Here is a 13803-nt window from a genome sequence, read left to right as displayed (position 1 = left end):
TAACATGTCACGAAAACTCATGGAAGATGAAAAAAAAAAAAAAACTTCTTATAAGTGAGGATAAATAACTAACCTTCGATTACATTATTTACCAAAATTGTTTGCACCTAATTTTGTTACTTATTTTTCGGATGTGTTCAACATTTAGAAGATGGGAGTTAAAACGTATAGCAAAGAAAGTGCCGTTATAGTATATAAGATAAAGCTTCAATTTCAAAATTTTGTGTACTAAGAAAAAGCATAATATTTTTCTATAAAGCGATTTTCTATCTCTCTTATCTTGAGGCAGTCAGAAAGAACAGAATATTTTGAACACCTTGCAGACAATGTGAAAATCCTATAAAACGCAGCTGGTTTTTCGTTTGATAACAATGGCATGAATATTTCAATGGTTGATTCGTAGCAGTTGCTGCGTATACACGATGTGTAGTCAGAGAATCGTGCATGTCCCCCAAAGATTCGTTTATGTGGTTCGTCTTTGAAGAGCAAGTGGAAATCTTTAAGCATAAATTGGTAAAGGTTTAAACTAGTCTTACTTTAGACAGAAGAAATAAATTAATAACTACGGCGCCGTGGCTTAGTTGGTTAAAGCGCCTGTCTAGTAAACAGGAGATCGCGAGTTCGATTCTCGCCGGTGCCTTTTAAAAGTTAATCAAATCTGCGTAATATCTTTTTCAATTACGACAAGAAATCTATTTTTCTTTTTCCTCTAGGTGCAAACCCGTTTCTTTAATATTTGTAAGTGTTTTCAACTAATCGTCAGTCGTGTGTAAATAATAACGCAAAAATTCTCTGGAGTGCTTCGAGAATTTTTGTGATTTATGGTTTTGCTCATTACGGACGGAGATTCTGGGCTTGGTTGTGTTTACACAATTTCCTGGGTCGAAAAGATAATAGAAGAATTAAACTATTAGGGTATTTCATAGTCTTCTTATTCATATGTACATTTCTAGCAGTTTTTTTTCGTTAGAAGAGGACAACGTTTAGTCTTGCTTTCGATTGATTTTGTGAGATAAGTACACAAAAGATATATTTTCCCAATGTAAATGTTACGTGTCTCATATCATACAAATTATGATCATTCGCCACTTTGTTATTCCAGGTTTTCACGTCTGACCATGTCCTAATTGACAACCGTCAACCTTAAATATAGACCTGCGTCGTAAATGCCTTTGCAAAATGTTGTCATAACTGAAATTTTTCTTTGGATAATCTAAGAGGACGAAAATTTCGAAACGCTAATTTTGAACATTCTGGTTGCAAAAAAGTCTCCTATTTATTCGTTTCTCGTGGCACGAATACTGGTTTTATTCCAAAGTAGCTAGACGATTCATTAGAGAAGTGTCGAAACAGCTTGTGTCAATTTCAAGATGGAAATCCTGTTCGATTTCTTTGCAAGAGACGTAAATCGATTTTAACATTGATTCGCGCCTCTTACAATATGACGCGTTTTGTTAACCACGATCGAGTTAAAACTTTTCGAAACTCTCTTTCGGAATGTTCTTAGTGCCACAATCTAATCTCTTCAACTTCTTTTGCCTGTGGCATTAAATATTATAATCATTTTTAATTCTAAAATTGTACATCGCCCATCTCACTACACCTTTGTTATATTACTGGTTGAATATTTTACGTAGTGTTGTATATCCTTGTGTCATCCCCTTAGCTACGAAAGGCCAAACCAAGGTAAAATATACTCCTTGAACCTTTCATTTGATCTCGTTTCAATATCGATTGTCGTTGTCACTTTACTTGCATATTTTAACATCTTTTTATATGACGTACTAAACGTCTCTATAACAATGAAGCCAAAATTTTCAATGATGTTGTCGCCTTTTATCTCTAATATATATATATATATTTTTACTATAAAACCAACATATACCCTCTTGCATACATTATCGTACTTTGTTTTTGTTTTTCACAGGATTTACTTAGTTTCTCGCCATATTCGAAAAATGCTTGTAAAGTGTTAATTTAGGTGGGTTCGACGTATTCTGTTTCAAGGAATAAACAATATTAACGGCAGTCAATTTTTCTTTCTAATTCGACCAGTGCTCTTAGGATTCTATGGTGATGTTTGAAGAGAGCGAACAATTTAAATGTTTAACATAATTCCTTCTATACAGGATGTTGTTACCACTACAATCACAGAGATACGCAAATCGAGCTATAGATTTTCTGATTTATTCAGAATTAAATTAATGACCTGGGGAAAAGTAAACGACACATTCCTTTTTCTCTGAGGCTCGAGATATTGCACTTAGAAGACGTTAAATTATCAACAAAAAATTACTATCAATAGAAAGATATGTATCATTGTACCAGTATGTCAGAACTCATATTTTTAATGGATGGACGAAAATTATTTATTTTTAAACACGTTTTTTTTCTTCGTCGTAAATATTTTTGTAATAAACTGTTTAATACTGCTCACCAGCTCGTAATATTTGAGAATAAACGTGTTTCCATTTCTTTAACTTAGAAGACCCGAGAAAACACAGCTGGTCAACATAACTCACCGCAAACAAGTAGACTTCAATAATGTTACGAGAAAGAGGAATTTCACAATCGCACTTCAAATAAACACAGGAGCCAAAAGTTGGTATCACGATTTTCTCGTAACAAACGCGAATAATGATTTATAAATACGGCATGCTCTTCATTAGGAAAGACGTTTCCCTTTTACACGGCATAATAACATATTCTGAAACGTTAGTGTTCTGAAACGACAGATTAGTTAAAGCGTATAAAACAAACATTTCAAAATATGAATCCATTCTGGCATATATATTGTAGACCAGATAAGAATTTGCGAGACATATTGTTTGTTTCGTTATTGATTGAAGACTAATGAATGTAAATATATTTTAGTATTCAAGTCCCTTGATAATTTAATCGTTTGAGTTACTAAGCAAAATATACACCATCAAAAGCGAGGAAAAGTAACCTTCGAAACGTGGAAAGTGATTTCGTTTGCAAAAAAATAAGCGCATCGATTAAACATACGATTTCAACTGAAACCTTTGTCGATATCGAAGAAAATTAATTGATACTACTCTAATAGCGTGAACGAAATGCAACGTAATGCTCACTTCTGTAAACTATGGAATAACACGTTTTAAAAGATCGTTGACGTTTGTTTATTTTCCAGAAAGCTAACATTTTGCGTTTAGTTGTGTGCTTTGAAACACTTTCTATATACGTTAAGCAATTGTCTTTTCATAATTTTTTTTTACTATTTGAAACATTTTACATGAAACAGCGATTTTCATCTGATGTTAATATTCTCAACCGAATCAGAAATACTAACATGTCACGAAAACTCATGGAAGATGAAAAAAAAAAAAACTTCTTATAAGTGAGGATAAATAATTAACCTTCGATTATATTATTTACCAAAATTGTTTGCACCTAAATTTGTTACTTATTTTTCGGATGTGTTCAACATTTAGAAGATGGGAGTTAAAACGTATAGCAAAGAAAGTGCCGTTATAGTATATAAGATAAAGCTTCAATTTCAAAATTTTGTGTACTAAGAAAAAGCATAATATTTCTCTATAAAGCGATTTTCTATCTCTCTTATCTTGAGGCAGTCAGGAAGAACAGAATATTTTGAACACCTTGCAGACAATGTGAAAATCCTATAAACCGCAGCTGGTTTTTCGTTTGATAACAATGGCATGAATATTTCAATGGTTGATTCGTAGCAGTTGCTGCGTATACACGATGTGTAGTCAGAGAATCGTGCATGTCCCCCAAAGATTCGTTTATGTGGTTCGTCTTTGAAGAGCAAGTGGAAATCTTTAAGCATAAATTGGTAAAGGTTTAAACTAGTCTTACTTTAGACAGAAGAAATAAATTAATAACTACGGCGCCGTGGCTTAGTTGGTTAAAGCGCCTGTCTAGTAAACAGGAGATCGCGAGTTCGATTCTCGCCGGTGCCTTTTAAAAGTTAATCAAATCTGCGTAATATCTTTTTCAATTACGACAAGAAATCTATTTTTCTTTTTCCTCTAGGTGCAAACCCGTTTCTTTAATATTTGTAAGTGTTTTCAACTAATCGTCAGTCGTGTGTAAATAATAACGCAAAAATTCTCTGGAGTGCTTCGAGAATTTTTGTGATTTATGGTTTTGCTCATTACGGACGGAGATTCTGGGCTTGGTTGTGTTTACACAATTTCCCTGGGTCGAAAAGATAATAGAAGAATTAAACTATTAGGGTATTTCATAGTCTTCTTATTCATATGTACATTTCTAGCAGTTTTTTTTCGTTAGAAGAGGACAACGTTTAGTCTTGCTTTCGATTGATTTTGTGAGATAAGTACACAAAAGATATATTTTCCCAATGTAAATGTTACGTGTCTCATATCATACAAATTATGATCATTCGCCACTTTGTTATTCCAGGTTTTCACGTCTGACCATGTCCTAATTGACAACCGTCAACCTTAAATATAGACCTGCGTCGTAAATGCCTTTGCAAAATGTTGTCATAACTGAAATTTTTCTTTGGATAATCTAAGAGGACGAAAATTTCGAAACGCTAATTTTGAACATTCTGGTTGCAAAAGTCTCCTATTTATTCGTTTCTCGTGGCACGAATACTGGTTTTATTCCAAAGTAGCTAGACGATTCATTACAGAAGTGTCGAAACAGCTTGTGTCAATTTCAAGATGGAAATCCTGTTCGATTTCTTTGCAAGAGACGTAAATCGATTTTTAACATTGGATTCGCGCCTCTTACAACATGACGCGTTTTGTTAACCACGATCGAGTTAAAACTTTTCGAAACTCTCTTTCGGAATGTTCTTAGTGCCACAATCTAATCTCTTCAACTTCTTTTGCCTGTGGCATTAAATATTATAATCATTTTAATTCTAAAATTGTACATCGCCCATCTCACTACACCTTTGTTATATTACTGGTTGAATATTTTACGTAGTGTTGTATATCCTTGTGTCATCCCCTTAGCTACGAAAGGCCAAACCAAGGTAAAATATACTCCTTGAACCTTTCATTTGATCTCGTTTCAATATCGATTGTCGTTGTCACTTTACTTGCATATTTTAACATCTATTTATATGACGTACTAAACGTCTCTATAACAATGAAGCCAAAATTTTCAATGATGTTGTCGCCTTTTATCTCTAATATATATATATATATATTTTACTATATAACCAACATATACCCTCTTGCATACATTATCGTACTTTGTTTTTGTTTTTCACAGGATTTACTTAGTTTCTCGCCATATTCGAAAAATGCTTGTAAAGTGTTAATTTAGGTGGGTTCGACGTATTCTGTTTCAAGGAATAAACAATATTAACGGCAGTCAATTTTTCTTTCTAATTCGACCAGTGCTCTTAGGATTCTATGGTGATGTTTGAAGAGAGCGAACAATTTAAATGTTTAACATAATTCCTTCTATACAGGATGTTGTTACCACTACAATCACAGAGATACGCAAATCGAGCTATAGATTTTCTGATTTATTCAGAATTAAATTAATGACCTGGGGGAAAAGTAAACGACACATTCCTTTTTCTCTGAGGCTCGAGATATTGCACTTAGAAGACGTTAAATTATCAACAAAAAATTACTATCAATAGAAAGATATGTATCATTGTACCAGTATGTCAGAACTCATATTTTTAATGGATGGACGAAAATTATTTATTTTAAACACGTTTTTTTCTTCGTCGTAAATATTTTTGTAATAAACTGTTTAATACTGCTCACCAGCTCGTAATATTTGAGAATAAACGTGTTTCCATTTCTTTAACTTAGAAGACCCGAGAAAACACAGCTGGTCAACATAACTCACCGCAAACAAGTAGACTTCAATAATGTTACGAGAAAGAGGAATTTCACAATCGCACTTCAAATAAACACAGGAGCCAAAAGTTGGTATCACGATTTTCTCGTAACAAACGCGAATAATGATTTATAAATACGGCATGCTCTTCATTAGGAAAGACGTTTCCCTTTACACGGCATAATAACATATTCTGAAACGTTAGTGTTCTCAAACGACAGATTAGTTAAAGCGTATAAAACAAACATTTCAAAATATGAATCCATTCTGGCATATATATTGTAGACCAGATAAGAATTTGCGAGACATATTGTTTGTTTCGTTATTGATTGAAGACTAATGAATGTAAATATATTTTAGTATTCAAGTCCCTTGATAATTTAATCGTTTGAGTTACTAAGCAAAATATACACCATCAAAAGCGAGGAAAAGTAACCTTCGAAACGTGGAAAGTGATTTCGTTTGCAAAAAAATAAGCGCATCGAATAAACATACGATTTCAACTGAAACCTTTGTCGATATCGAAGAAAATTAATTGATACTACTCTAATAGCGTGAACGAAATGCAACGTAATGCTCACTTCTGTAAACTATGGAATAACACGTTTTAAAAGATCGTTGACGTTTGTTTATTTTCCAGAAAGCTAACATTTTGCGTTTAGTTGTGTGCTTTGAAACACTTTCTATATACGTTAAGCAATTGTCTTTTCATAATTTTTTTTTACTATTTGAAACATTTTACATGAAACAGCGATTTTCATCTGATGTTAATATTCTCAACCGAATCAGAAATACTAACATGTCACGAAAACTCATGGAAGATGAAAAAAAAAAAAAAAACTTCTTATAAGTGAGGATAAATAACTAACCTTCGATTACATTATTTACCAAAATTGTTTGCACCTAATTTTGTTTCTTATTTTTCGGATGTGTTCAACATTTAAAAGATGGGAGTTAAAACGTATAGCAAAAAAGTGCCGTTATAGTATATAAGATAAAGCTTCAATTTCAAAATTTTGTGTACTAAGAAAAAGCATAATATTTCTCTATAAAGCGATTTTCTATCTCTCTTATCTTGAGGCAGTCAGGAAGAACAGAATATTTTGAACACCTTGCAAACAATGTGAAAATCCTATAAAACGCAGCTGGTTTTTCGTTTGATAACAATGGCATGAATATTTCAATGGTTGATTCGTAGCAGTTGCTGCGTATACACGATGTGTAGTCAGAGAATCGTGCATGTCCCCCAAAGATTCGTTTATGTGGTTCGTCTTTGAAGAGCAAGTGGAAATCTTTAAGCATAAATTGGTAAAGGTTTAAACTAGTCTTACTTTAGACAGAAGAAATAAATTAATAACTACGGCGCCGTGGCTTAGTTGGTTAAAGCGCCTGTCTAGTAAACAGGAGATCGCGAGTTCGATTCTCGCCGGTGCCTTTTAAAAGTTAATCAAATCTGCGTAATATCTTTTTCAATTACGACAAGAAATCTATTTTTCTTTTTCCTCTAGGTGCAAACCCGTTTCTTTAATATTTGTAAGTGTTTTCAACTAATCGTCAGTCGTGTGTAAATAATAACGCAAAAATTCTCTGGAGTGCTTCGAGAATTTTTGTGATTTATGGTTTTGCTCATTACGGACGGAGATTCTGGGCTTGGTTGTGTTTACACAATTTCCCTGGGTCGAAAAGATAATAGAAGAATTAAACTATTAGGGTATTTCATAGTCTTCTTATTCATATGTACATTTCTAGCAGTTTTTTTTCGTTAGAAGAGGACAACGTTTAGTCTTGCTTTCGATTGATTTTGTGAGATAAGTACACAAAAGATATATTTTCCCAATGTAAATGTTACGTGTCTCATATCATACAAATTATGATCATTCGCCACTTTGTTATTCCAGGTTTTCACGTCTGACCATGTCCTAATTGACAACCGTCAACCTTAAATATAGACCTGCGTCGTAAATGCCTTTGCAAAATGTTGTCATAACTGAAATTTTTCTTTGGATAATCTAAGAGGACGAAAATTTCGAAACGCTAATTTTGAACATTCTGGTTGCAAAAGTCTCCTATTTATTCGTTTCTCGTGGCACGAATACTGGTTTTATTCCAAAGTAGCTCGACGATTCATTACAGAAGTGTCGAAACAGCTTGTGTCAATTTCAAGATGGAAATCCTGTTCGATTTCTTTGCAAGAGACGTAAATCGATTTTTAACATTAAATTCGCGCCTCTTACAACATGACGCGTTTTGTTAACCACGATCGAGTTAAAACTTTTCGAAACTCTCTTTCGGAATGTTCTTAGTGCCACAATCTAATCTCTTCAACTTCTTTTCCCTGTGGCATTAAATATTATAATCATTTTAATTCTAAAATTGTACATCGCCCATCTCACTACACCTTTGTTATATTACTGGTTGAATATTTTACGTAGTGTTGTATATCCTTGTGTCATCCCCTTAGCTACGAAAGGCCAAACCAAGGTAAAATATACTCCTTGAACCTTTCATTTGATCTCGTTTCAATATCGATTGTCGTTGTCACTTTACTTGCATATTTTAACATCTTTTTATATGACGTACTAAACGTCTCTATAACAATGAAGCCAAAATTTTTAATGATGTTGTCGCCTTTTATCTCTAATATATATATATATATATTTTACTATAAAACCAACATATACCCTCTTGCATACATTATCGTACTTTGTTTTTGTTTTTCACAGGATTTACTTAGTTTCTCGCCATATTCGAAAAATGCTTGTAAAGTGTTAATTTAGGTGGGTTCGACGTATTCTGCTTTAAGGAATAAACAATATTAACGGCAGTCAATTTTTCTTTCTAATTCGACCAGCGCTCTTAGGATTCTATGGTGATGTTTGAAGAGAGCGAACAATTTAAATGTTTAACATAATTCCTTCTATACAGGATGTTGTTACCACTACAATCACAGAGATACGCAAATCGAGCTATAGATTTTCTGATTTATTCAGAATTAAATTAATGACCTGGGGAAAAAGAAACGACACATTCCTTTTTCTCTGAGGCTCGAGATATTGCACTTAGAAGACGTTAAATTATCAACAAAAAATTACTATCAATAGAAAGATATGTATCATTGTACCAGTATGTCAGAACTCATATTTTTAATGGATGGACGAAAATTATTTATTTTTAAACACGTTTTTTTTCTTCGTCGTAAATATTTTTGTAATAAACTGTTTAATACTGCTCACCAGCTCGTAATATTTGAGAATAAACGTGTTTCCATTTCTTTAACTTAGAAGACCCGAGAAAACACAGCTGGTCAACATAACTCACCGCAAACAAGTAGACTTCAATAATGTTACGAGAAAGAGGAATTTCACAATCGCACTTCAAATAAACACAGGAGCCAAAAGTTGGTATCACGATTTTCTCGTAACAAACGCGAATAATGATTTATAAATACGGCATGCTCTTCATTAGGAAAGACGTTTCCCTTTTACACGGCATAATAACATATTCTGAAACGTTAGTGTTCTCAAACGACAGATTAGTTAAAGCGTATAAAACAAACATTTCAAAATATGAATCCATTCTTGCATATATATTGTAGACCAGATAAGAATTTGCGAGACATATTGTTTGTTTCGTTATTGATTGAAGACTAATGAATGTAAATATATTTTAGTATTCAAGTCCCTTGATAATTTAATCGTTTGAGTTACTAAGCAAAATATACACCATCAAAAGCGAGGAAAAGTAACCTTCGAAACGTGGAAAGTGATTTCGTTTGCAAAAAAATAAGCGCATCGATTAAACATACGATTTCAACTGAAACCTTTGTCGATATCGAAGAAAATTAATTGATACTACTCTAATAGCGTGAACGAAATGCAACGTAATGCTCACTTCTGTAAACTATGGAATAACACGTTTTAAAAGATCGTTGACGTTTGTTTATTTTCCAGAAAGCTAACATTTTGCGTTTAGTTGTGTGCTTTGAAACACTTTCTATATACGTTAAGCAATTGTCTTTTCATAATTTTTTTTTACTATTTGAAACATTTTACATGAAACAGCGATTTTCATCTGATGTTAATATTCTCAACCGAATCAGAAATACTAACATGTCACGAAAACTCATGGAAGATGAAAAACACAAAAAAAAAACTTCTTATAAGTGAGGATAAATAACTAACCTTCGATTACATTATTTACCAAAATTGTTTGCACCTAATTTTGTTACTTATTTTTCGGATGTGTTCAACATTTAGAAGATGGGAGTTAAAACGTATAGCAAAAAAGTGCCGTTATAGTATATAAGATAAAGCTTCAATTTCAAAATTTTGTGTACTAAGAAAAAGCATAATATTTCTCTATAAAGCGATTTTCTATCTCTCTTATCTTGAGGCAGTCAGGAAGAACAGAATATTTTGAACACCTTGCAGACAATGTGAAAATCCTATAAAACGCAGCTGGTTTTTCGTTTGATAACAATGGCATGAATATTTCAATGGTTGATCCGTAGCAGTTGCTGCGTATACACGATGTGTAGTCAGAGAATCGTGCATGTCCCCCAAAGATTCGTTTATGTGGTTCGTCTTTGAAGAGCAAGTGGAAATCTTTAAGCATAAATTGGTAAAGGTTTAAACTAGTCTTACTTTAGACAGAAGAAATAAATTAATAACTACGGCGCCGTGGCTTAGTTGGTTAAAGCGCCTGTCTAGTAAACAGGAGATCGCGAGTTCGATTCTCGCCGGTGCCTTTTAAAAGTTAATCAAATCTGCGTAATATCTTTTTCAATTACGACAAGAAATCTATTTTTCTTTTTCCTCTAGGTGCAAACCCGTTTCTTTAATATTTGTAAGTGTTTTCAACTAATCGTCAGTCGTGTGTAAATAATAACGCAAAAATTCTCTGGAGTGCTTCGAGAATTTTTGTGATTTATGGTTTTGCTCATTACGGACGGAGATTCTGGGCTTGGTTGTGTTTACACAATTTCCCTGGGTCGAAAAGATAATAGAAGAATTAAACTATTAGGGTATTTCATAGTCTTCTTATTCATATGTACATTTCTAGCAGTTTTTTTTCGTTAGAAGAGGACAACGTTTAGTCTTGCTTTCGATTGATTTTGTGAGATAAGTACACAAAAGATATATTTTCCCAATGTAAATGTTACGTGTCTCATATCATACAAATTATGATCATTCGCCACTTTGTTATTCCAGGTTTTCACGTCTGACCATGTCCTAATTGACAACCGTCAACCTTAAATATAGACCTGCGTCGTAAATGCCTTTGCAAAATGTTGTCATAACTGAAATTTTTCTTTGGATAATCTAAGAGGACGAAAATTTCGAAACGCTAATTTTGAACATTCTGGTTGCAAAAAAGTCTCCTATTTATTCGTTTCTCGTGGCACGAATACTGGTTTTATTCCAAAGTAGCTAGACGATTCATTACAGAAGTGTCGAAACAGCTTGTGTCAATTTCAAGATGGAAATCCTGTTCGATTTTTTTGCAAGAGACGTAAATCGATTTTTAACATTGGATTCGCGCCTCTCACAACATGACGCGTTTTGTTAACCACGATCGAGTTAAAACTTTTCGAAACTCTCTTTCGGAATGTTCTTAGTGCCACAATCTAATCTCTTAAACTTCTTTTCCCTGTGGCATTAAATATTATAATCATTTTTAATTCTAAAATTGTACATCGCCCATCTCACTACACCTTTGTTATATTACTGGTTGAATATTTTACGTAGTGTTGTATATCCTTGTGTCATCCCCTTAGCTACGAAAGGCCAAACCAAGGTAAAATATACTCCTTGAACCTTTCATTTGATCTCGTTTCAATATCGATTGTCGTTGTCACTTTACTTGCATATTTTAACATCTTTTTATAGGACGTACTAAACGTCTCTATAACAATGAAGCCAAAATTTTTAATGATGTTGTCGCCTTTTATCTCTATATATATATATATATTTTTACTATAAAACCAACATATACCCTCTTGCATACATTATCGTACTTTGTTTTGTTTTTCACAGGATTTACTTAGTTTCTCGCCATATTCGAAAAATGCTTGTAAAGTGTTAATTTAGGTGGGTTCGACGTATTCTGCTTTAAGGAATAAACAATATTAACGGCAGTCAATTTTTCTTTCTAATTCGACCAGCGCTCTTAGGATTCTATGGTGATGTTTGAAGAGAGCGAACAATTTAAATGTTTAACATAATTCCTTCTATACAGGATGTTGTTACCACTACAATCACAGAGATACGCAAATCGAGCTATAGATTTTCTGATTTATTCAGAATTAAATTAATGACCTGGGGGAAAAGTAAACGACACATTCCTTTTCTCTGAGGCTCGAGATATTGCACTTAGAAGACGTTAAATTATCAACAAAAAATTACTATCAATAGAAAGATATGTATCATTGTACCAGTATGTCAGAACTCATATTTTTAATGGATGGACGAAAATTATTTATTTTAAACACGTTTTTTTCTTCGTCGTAAATATTTTTGTAATAAACTGTTTAATACTGCTCACCAGCTCGTAATATTTGAGAATAAACGTGTTTCCATTTTTTTAACTTAGAAGACCCGAGAAAACACAGCTGGTCAACATAACTCACCGCAAACAAGTAGACTTCAATAATGTTACGAGAAAGAGGAATTTCACAATCGCACTTCAAATAAACACAGGAGCCAAAAGTTGGTATCACGATTTTCTCGTAACAAACGCGAATAATGATTTATAAATACGGCATGCTCTTCATTAGGAAAGACGTTTCCCTTTTACACGGCATAATAACATATTCTGAAACGTTAGTGTTCTCAAACGACAGATTAGTTAAAGCGTATAAAACAAACATTTCAAAATATGAATCCATTGTTGCATATATATTGTAGACCAGATAAGAATTTGCGAGACATATTGTTTGTTTCGTTATTGATTGAAGACTAATGAATGTAAATATATTTTAGTATTCAAGTCCCTTGATAATTTAATCGTTTGAGTTACTAAGCAAAATATACACCATCAAAAGCGAGGAAAAGTAACCTTCGAAACGTGGAAAGTGATTTCGTTTGCAAAAAAATAAGCGCATCGATTAAACATACGATTTCAACTGAAACCTTTGTCGATATCGAAGAAAATTAATTGATACTACTCTAATAGCGTGAACGAAATGCAACGTAATGCTCACTTCTGTAAACTATGGAATAACACGTTTTAAAAGATCGTTGACGTTTGTTTATTTTCCAGAAAGCTAACATTTTGCGTTTAGTTGTGTGCTTTGAAACACTTTCTATATACGTTAAGCAATTGTCTTTTCATACATTTTTTTTACTATTTGAAACATTTTACATGAAACAGCGATTTTCATCTGATGTTAGTATTCTCAACCGAATGAGAAATACTAACATGTCACGAAAACTCATGGAAGATGAAAAACACAAAAAAAAAACTTCTTATAAGTGAGGATAAATAACTAACCTTCGATTACATTATTTACCAAAATTGTTTGCACCTAAGTTTGTTACTTATTTTTGGGATGTGTTCAACATTTAGAAGATGGGAGTTAAAACGTATAGCAAAGAAAGTGCCGTTATAGTATATAAGATAAAGCTTCAATTTCAAAATTTTGTGTACTAAGAAAAAGCATAATATTTCTCTATAAAGCGATTTTCTATCTCTCTTATCTTGAGGCAGTCAGGAAGAACAGAATATTTTGAACACCTTGCAGACAATGTGAAAATCCTATAAACCGCAGCTGGTTTTTCGTTTGATAACAATGGCATGAATATTTCAATGGTTGATCCGTAGCAGTTGCTGCGTATACACGATGTGTAGTCAGAGAATCGTGCATGTCCCCAAAGATTCGTCTATGTGGTTCGTCTTTGAAGAGCAAGTGGAAATCTTTAAGCATAAATTGGTAAAGGTTTAAACTAGTCTTACTTTAGACAGAAGAAATAAATTAATAACGAC

The 13803-nt window shown here is 33.0% G+C and overlaps 4 non-coding genes across 4 annotated transcripts; all 4 read left to right on the top strand.

Annotated features, from left to right (window-relative positions):
* The first annotated feature begins 566 nt into the window (after nt 1–566).
* TRNAT-AGU (transfer RNA threonine (anticodon AGU)) lies at nt 567–640 on the top strand. The gene has a single exon. It is a non-coding gene; the product is annotated as a tRNA-Thr (tRNA).
* Nucleotides 641–3873: 3233 nt separating this feature from the next.
* On the top strand, nt 3874–3947 carry TRNAT-AGU (transfer RNA threonine (anticodon AGU)). The gene has a single exon. It is a non-coding gene; the product is annotated as a tRNA-Thr (tRNA).
* A 3234-nt stretch (nt 3948–7181) lies between these two features.
* Nucleotides 7182–7255, top strand: TRNAT-AGU (transfer RNA threonine (anticodon AGU)). The gene has a single exon. It is a non-coding gene; the product is annotated as a tRNA-Thr (tRNA).
* A 3238-nt stretch (nt 7256–10493) lies between these two features.
* On the top strand, nt 10494–10567 carry TRNAT-AGU (transfer RNA threonine (anticodon AGU)). The gene has a single exon. It is a non-coding gene; the product is annotated as a tRNA-Thr (tRNA).
* Nucleotides 10568–13803: the final 3236 nt, after the last annotated feature.

This window comes from Tachypleus tridentatus, chromosome 7 (genome assembly GCF_004210375.1).
Source record: "Tachypleus tridentatus isolate NWPU-2018 chromosome 7, ASM421037v1, whole genome shotgun sequence".
Lineage (NCBI taxonomy): Eukaryota > Metazoa > Arthropoda > Merostomata > Xiphosura > Limulidae > Tachypleus > Tachypleus tridentatus.
Note: the sequence above shows the minus strand (reverse complement) of the source record. Positions and strands in the feature narration are given on the sequence as shown.